Raw genomic sequence first — 7,979 nt, forward strand, 5'->3', positions numbered from 1 at the left:
ATGTTTAAAAAACCTGATAGGGCATAGCTGTTTTGTCAGAACACCTCATAAGACCACTATTTAAATCTGTAGCTTTCAAATTTGCCCACATAAAGGAAAACATTTTCCATTTGACCTAACACCTGAACATACACACAGACAACAAACACACATACACACATTCACATACACACTGAAATGAATACTTCATGAAACAGAACCGACCCTTTGAATGTACTCTGATACGTTATATTCTAGTGTAGTCTATCTTATTTTATTCATTCCATTCCATCCATTCTGTTCTGTTCCATCTCCATTTATTCTCTTTCAGTTAAAAATGTTGATGAGTTTATTCATGGCCCACAAACAGGTCAAACATAGTATGAGAAAACCTGGTCTAGGTTGCATATGGCCAACTTTTGTTTGGACATCAATTTTTAATCCAGTCTGGGATCAATCATCTGTGGTCAGCCACGGCAGTAGAGTCATGTTACAAGGCATGAAAAATTATATCTGTGGCTAGGTTCTTTCATGAGAAGGGAGGGGCACTCCTTTTTCATGTGGGTGTGAGAGGTACTTCATATGGTCTCTCTGATACAGGCAGGGATTGAGGGACGAGATGTGATGACAGGATCAGAAAGATGTGACTTCAGAGGATTCCACCTGCTGTTGCTGACTTTGAAGATGGAGGAAGGGGATCTGAGGTAAGGAATGGGGATGGTCTATAAAAGTTGAAAAAGGCAGGACTCTCCCCAGAGTGTCCCAAAAGGCATGTGCTTCTACTGACACCTTGGTTTTAGCCCAGTGAGACCCATGTCAGCTTCCTGACTTCCAGAACTGTACGATAATAAATGTTTGTGGTTTAAGCCACTACATTTCTGGGTACTTCGTTACAGCAGCAATTGAAAATGAATACACTCAGAATGAATTTGTCAGTACCAGGAGAATGTGTGGATATAAAAGCAGCCAACTCATAGGTTCTGACATCCCAAAGGGGATCCTTACAGGGTAGTGGATGGGTGACATAAGGCACTGCTTTTCTTCTATGCAAGAGAACACCGGGATTTTGTATTTTGAAGGTAAACCTATCTGTCTCTAAGGAGTTCACTCTGTTAACCTCAAGTTAGAGAATAGAGCTTGCTGTGGTTGAAAATGTATCAGGAATGTACAAAATAAGAGGCAGGATAAATACTGCTACTTTCTTATAGAGATTCAAATCGACAGAAAAATTACTGCTGAAAAATTCCAGTAATGGTGTCCATAGCACATAGCAGTCTGTGAATGGATGTTAACATTAAAAAATATTTTGTGTCTTCTTGTGCAAAAATTTTAAAATGTTCAAGAAACATATATATGTATAGTGAAGCATATTATCTAAACTATATTGGCAGATAAATTAGGAATATTTGCCATTCCCCTTTGTCTTGGCTTATAGATTGTGAACTTTATAGAATACAATTAAAAGTTGATATTTTACTCTCAAATTACTTACATTCTGGTATATCAGGGACTCAGAGTAAACTCTTCTTTTCCCCTAAAGTGGGTGAGGTAATCAGTATGCTTGTACACACACACACAGACACAGACACACACACGTACACACGCACACATACACATAAAGACATCTGTTAATGGAATGAAAAAATCACTATTTTAATCAAGGGACACAAAATTCTACACTTTTCTAGGACTTAATGACAAATATATACCTTGGAAATTTTCTGGAAAATCATTTAAGTTCCAGGGAAGTTGATGTAAAGACAGCTGAAGATTTTTCCAGAGTGATCTTGGTATGAAAATGGCAATTGTACCAATAAAAATACAGAGGAGTCAACAAACGGACAACTCTTTAGGTTACTGTTCTGAGGCAAGTAATCCATAGACATTCCAGCAAAAACTAAACAGAGGGTTCTTTGTTGTTGATTAGTAGCAAAAGGGCAGCATGGAAACATCTTATGAACAGGCGAGTTGGCACATATTCCCTTACGTGCTATTCTGAAAGCAGCAAGTGAAAGAAAACAGCAATGAAATTCTAAACTACATCTTGGCGGGGGTCAATTTATGGATGATTCATCTTACGGCTGAGTAAGGAACGAGAAAGATCTAATGAAGGAAAATATGAAATTGTAAGAACAACTTGGCTCCCTTTCTTAATCTAGGGAATTTAGGGTCAATCTAACCTAAATTAACAGATGAATTAACACTCTGACTTGAGATACTCACTGAAATTAACTGGTAAATGGCACAGTATTAACTGTTTTTAGCAAGTTACAGTATGATCATGACTCAGGGACAAAGTGACCCAGAAAACATATGTCATAGGCAGCCCAGGGGTCTAAGAGTGAATGCATACTGATACAGGACAGAGAAAAAACTCCAGGGGGAACTTTCTTATAAGCTTGCAAATGTGGCCTTTCTCTTTCCAAGATAGCCTCACATGGGGAAAAATCTGATCTTGTGGGGAATATGGCGGCTTCCTATCAGTCTTTCTGGTATATTTGTACTATAGGGACCAAACATGAGTGACATTTAACATAGGTCATTAAAGGATACCAAGAAAGTCCCCTTTTAATTATTAAGCAACACCCTGGGCATATTCAAACCACTTTTTCTGTTTGATTTCCCCCTATGGGTGCAGGGAGTCACCACCTCTGCTCCCTACCAGATAAAGAGAGGGGGTAAAGTCTAAATTGTAAATCAGATGTAGCATTAGGAGAAAAAAATTACCTCTGCATTAATGAGCAATTGACAGCTTCCATGTGGTCAGAAAATTTTTAAGTTAGAAGAACTTTAAGCAAGCCTTCCTCATTTTACTGGTCAGTTCAATTTAGGTCAACAAATATGTACCATTGCCAGGCACTGTGGAGCTTTTGGATATTTAGGGATTAAATAAGATCCAGTCCTTGATCGGATGGAGTCTAAATAAAGTGGGGTAGGCAGAGGTGATATCTGTTACAGTGAGGTAAGAACTGCATTAGATGTATGTATCAGTCAGTGTTCTTTGTTCCAAGTATTAGCAAATGACTTTGGCTGATCTAAATTGAAGCGCAACACACCAAACTCCAGTCCCACAATTGCTGAGAGGGCTAGAGAATCAGGCACATGGCTTGTGAAGCCAAAGCAGCAGCCAAGATAATGCTGCTGGATAAATTAGTTGTTTCTGCTAAGTCCTAGAAACCACAGTTTGCAGGACCATTACCAAGAGTCCTCAGCTCTACTCTCCACAGCTCCAGCGGACACATCCAAAGCAGGACATTGTTTGCACAGCTGCCTCTGTTCACTTCAAGAGTGGATTCTCCTCTGTCTCTGCTGCTTTGTGTCGCCAGTTCCTAATTCCAGGTCCCAGATAACTGTATCTGATTAGCCACTGTAAGTGCTTTGCTTCTCCCTTATCTACCAGGCTGGCTGGGACAGTGAGTCACTGGCATTTTAGCTTAAATGTTGGTTGTCACCATTAGAGTATGGATGGAGCACAGCAGATTTTAAACTCACAGTTTAGTACATCACAGTCTCTTTTAGCTTGAAAAATCTCTTGGGTGACTTTTTTATTATTCTCAGTCTTGCAGTTTCTCCTCCTCCTTCTCCAGTTTTAGGTGGTACCTAAGTGTACGTAGGAGGACAGACATAATATTATGGTATGGGGAAAAGAAGGGAGTCTGAAGCCATGTGATGCTATCTGGATCCTAGGTAGTCACTTGCTATGGAGGAGTTTGCTTTGACTCTGGTGCTTGACCAACAGGTCTTTTGGGGATGTTGTAAAAGCATTACATCCATTGATGTATGGTTCTTACCATTTTTCTCAGGTCACAAAAGCATAATATAGCCTCTTTGTCCTAATCGCTAGCATCTGCAGGTCCACTTGCCCCCTTGACACCTTCACACTCCCACATGAAGAATGTGAAAATAGTTACTCCCTGATTAGCTCTCCTAACTGGGCAAATAATACAAGGGTGTCAGTTGTGTGATTGAACATGGAGGCCCTGCACCTGATATATTTCACTTTTCAGTACCTACTAGTATGTTTCAACTGAAGCCCCCTTAAACTTCCACTCACCCTCTGGGTTTCTTCTTCCCACACACTGGGGTAGGAAGGGCTGGCTTTCCATACCCTTTTGCTATCTGTCAGGAAATAACAGATGTCCATGTTCTACTTATTTTTTACGTACAATAAATCTCATGGCTACAAGTGATCATGATTTCAGAGGAGATATGAAAACATCTTGGTTTAGCGTGAACAGAATATCAACCCAGTCAGATATTTGTGTAAATCAGTACAAGAAACATGTAAGGGTTGTTAAGGTAGAGGGGTCAGAAAAGACTTTCTTAAGGAAGCAACCCTGAACTGTGTGTTGAGGATGAACTCCCTGCCCAATGTTAGATAGCTTAGATAAGGGGCTAGCTGTCCTTACGATATGTTAGAGGAGAGTTGGGAAGACTTCCCTGACAACAATCAACTTCATTAGCCTGCCTTCGCGTCTGATGGCAGAAATTTCATTGTGTGTCAGCAGTATCTAGAAGGTTCACTTCCTCCACAGTGGCTGACAGATAGATGACAGAGCAGACTGTGGGAGGACTGGGAGAATCCCATAGAAGCAGACATGTGAGGAACTAACAACTACTGAGAGAATTCCCTTCCTGGGTGGGAGAGATCAGTGATTAAGAATTATTCAAAGTCTAAAGGTCAGAGTTTTGACTTCAGAAACAGGAGATTAGATTGTAGGGGAAGGGAGCCAGAAGTGCTGGAGATGATGATCAAAAATTGTAGATGGCGGCAGGACCAGGTCTCCAAGATACAGTCATAGGACTGGGGCCAGTCCTTGGGAGGCTGTTAGCAAGCCAAGTGCGCAGCGTGAGGCAGAGCTGGTAAAACAATTAGTTCTGATCCAGGAAAGCATTCATTTCAGGTATTGACAGGGGTTAAATTGATAGACCTAGTACCTTATCATCCTGCAAATAACGGTTGTGGAAGCTACACCAGACTAGACTACAGGAGCATTCTGATAACAGTATTCTTTCTAGGTATTTAGAAAGTTCTTTAAATGCAGATATTTCTGGGAGACATAAAGATAGTATTAACATCCAGTTTAGAGTTAATATCTCAGTTATTTCATTCATTGGTTGTTTATCAGAAACATTTACATGTAAATTACTGAGTTAGTGAGTGGGAATAAAATAAGGTCTTGCCTTCAGATTAGAAGGTAAAACCACGTACACACACACACACACACACACACACACACACACACACCAATGAAACAAAGTATAAAATCTGCTATGAGAGGACTAGATAATATATGGAATTTGTTAGGAGAGAGAGAATAATTCAGATTAGGGCAGACCGGGGAGGGCTTCTTGGAGAAGAATGTTTTTTCATTGGGCTTTGAAAGAAAGGAAGGATCTGAACTTTTAAGGGTGGGCAAATAATATTTCAGAGAGAAGAAACAGCATGGAGAACAAAATCTATAGGGTTTAGGGAAATGGCGAGCGGTTTGTTTTGGAAGTAATATAAATGACATAAGGGCAGGTGAGGTTCTGGTCAGGAAACTGTGGTACCTGTGACAAAGAAAAATAGAATGACTCAGTTTGAATTCTGGAATGACCCAAGAGGGAACTTCAGAACAGCTCTGGGTAGGTCAAGTAGGTTGGGCCACATGAAGCCTGTGTTCCTTGGCGGGGGGCAGCATTTAGGGAGGAGAGAGAGAAAGTGCAGAAAATGGAAAAGAAATTTCTCTTTTGTCACCATTCTGCCATCTGCTTACTTTAGCTGAATCCTTACATTAGGCTCTTGGGTTCATACCAGGACTTGTCTATTTCCATTTTATGGGTTGTTTCTAATGAGAAATAAAGGAGACAGATGCTGTATGTAACAAATGGAGAATACACATTTCTTAGTTTTTGTTTGTATTTATCACTTTCTGTTCCCAATGTGGCAAAGAAGCGAAACAATAGCGCCTTTAATTTTACCCGTTTTAAAATTTCTTTTTTCTATTTTTCCTTCCAATTTTTTTGCTCTTGAATTTTGAGCAGTCAGAAGTAATCCTGGAATGTACAGAAGGAAAACACAACATCAGGGAATGGAAAGGAAAATGGGAGAAAATATCAACAAAAGTTTCATCTTGCTCACATTTTTAACAGCATATTTAAAGAAATCCAGGCCATTTGGAAAATGAAGGGTAAAATGTCTCCATTATATCCTTAGCACCTGTGAATGACAATCACAATGCTGATGCAGGAGGAACTAGAAGCTTTTAGGCCTCACCTGGGAAGTCCTCATTCACCTGTTCCCCCAGGTAGTGAGGCATCCTCAGCTCTGAATCACTGAAAGAGAAACTGGTGATGCAGTTTCCTCGGCTGCATGAGGATTTGTTTGTGTAACGATTTTTTAGTTCTTGGCAACACTGAGGGCGCCTTCTTACTCCTTGGCAAACATCAAACTTTTTTGTTTTCTTTTATAAAAATAGTTTCATATTTACAAATTGTTCTTAGATATGCACACCTGATACATACATGTTTATTTTTTGCTTTGCTTTTCGATCTTCCTAGGGTGAAACTGCAGCCACCCACCCTCTTCTCCTGGTTTCAGGTGAGGAATTTGAATTGTGCGTATTGTAGTTCTTCTGCCTTTTAGGGTTTCCGGTTAGGCAGCCTGGAGCCATACCAGGAGGACCCCTAGTCCCAGGTGGCTGGGTAAGCAGTAGTTCAGGCGCCACATTCAGAGTGAGGCACGTTTGCAGAGTCCTTGGTTTTGGTAGAACGACTTCGATTCTTTCTACCAAATAATGTTCCTGAACTGAAGAGACTGGGGTTCATTTCCACAACTGTAAGTGTTGTTTTTAAAAATTAATATCCTTTTCACTGTTGATATATGGTACAAATAGGAAATTGTGTCATTTCCAGAACAATTGACCAAACTAAATGTTTCTCCCTCCCCAAGCCCTCCTTGGGAAGGAAAAAGGGAAGGTAATTGATATCCTGTGGGTTTGTGGGACATGGTTTAAAATAAATTTTAACACATATAATAGACTAATACCTTGAGAGATGGCATAGAATGAAATGATGTATAAAAAGAAGAGTAAGACATGAAACATTCAAAGTCAAATGTAAACAACAGAACCCCACTTTGACTTGCTTCAAATATGTAGACGGTTGAAATCCTCTGAAATTTTTAAGTATTTCAAAAGGCAGCAGGTGTCTTGAAAAGAGTGTGGGCATTGAAGTCAGATAAAGTTGGATTCAGTGGCTCCACTTCTTTTTTTTTTTTTTTTTTTTTTTTTGTGGTACGCGGGCCTCTCACCGCTGTGGCCTCTCCTGCCGCGGAGCACAGGCTCCGGACGCGCAGGCTCAGCGGCCACAGCTCACGGGCCCAGCCGCTCCGTGGCATGTGGGATCCTACCGGACCGGGGCACGAACCCATATCCCCTGCATCGGCAGGCGGACTCTCAACCACTGTGCCACCAGGGAAGCCCGACTCCACTTCTTATTAGACGTGTGGACTTTGGCAAAATAGTTCACCTTGTCAAGACCCTGTTTCTACACTTATAAAGTGGGTATAAAACCTACCTCACTGGATTAGTAGAATGAAATTAGCATAATGCATAATAGTAAATAGATGCTTAGATAATAGCTGCTGGAGGAGGAACTTGGCTTCTTCCTAATTAAGTTTCAATTAAGCTTCAAAAACAGATTAAAGAGATAATTTGTTGTAGGATTCCACTTATATGAGGTATTAAGAGTAGTCAAATTCATAGAAACAGAAAGTAGAATGGTGGTTGCCAGGGGCTGGGGAAAGGGGGAAACAGCAAATGTTTAGTGGGTAAAGAGTTTCAGTTTTGCAATTTGAAAATGTTCTAAAGATTGGTTGTACAACAAGGTAAATATACTTAACACTACTGTACATTTACAAATTGTTAAGATGGTAAATTTTACATTATGTGTTTTTACCACAATTAAAAAAACAGATCAAAGAGCATGTAGTGAAAATTCTGGTGCCTCCCATTTAC

The 7,979-nt window shown here is 40.2% G+C and overlaps 1 long non-coding RNA gene across 1 annotated transcript; it reads left to right on the top strand.

Moving 5' to 3' along the window:
- The first annotated feature begins 565 nt into the window (after positions 1–565).
- Positions 566–6,557, top strand: LOC141279461 (uncharacterized). The gene is made up of 3 exons (XR_012333718.1): positions 566–683; positions 3,207–3,348; positions 6,523–6,557. It is a non-coding gene; the product is annotated as an uncharacterized lncRNA (long non-coding RNA).
- Positions 6,558–7,979: the final 1,422 nt, after the last annotated feature.

Source organism: Tursiops truncatus, chromosome 9 (genome assembly GCF_011762595.2).
Source record: "Tursiops truncatus isolate mTurTru1 chromosome 9, mTurTru1.mat.Y, whole genome shotgun sequence".
Classification (NCBI taxonomy): Eukaryota; Metazoa; Chordata; class Mammalia; order Artiodactyla; family Delphinidae; genus Tursiops; species Tursiops truncatus.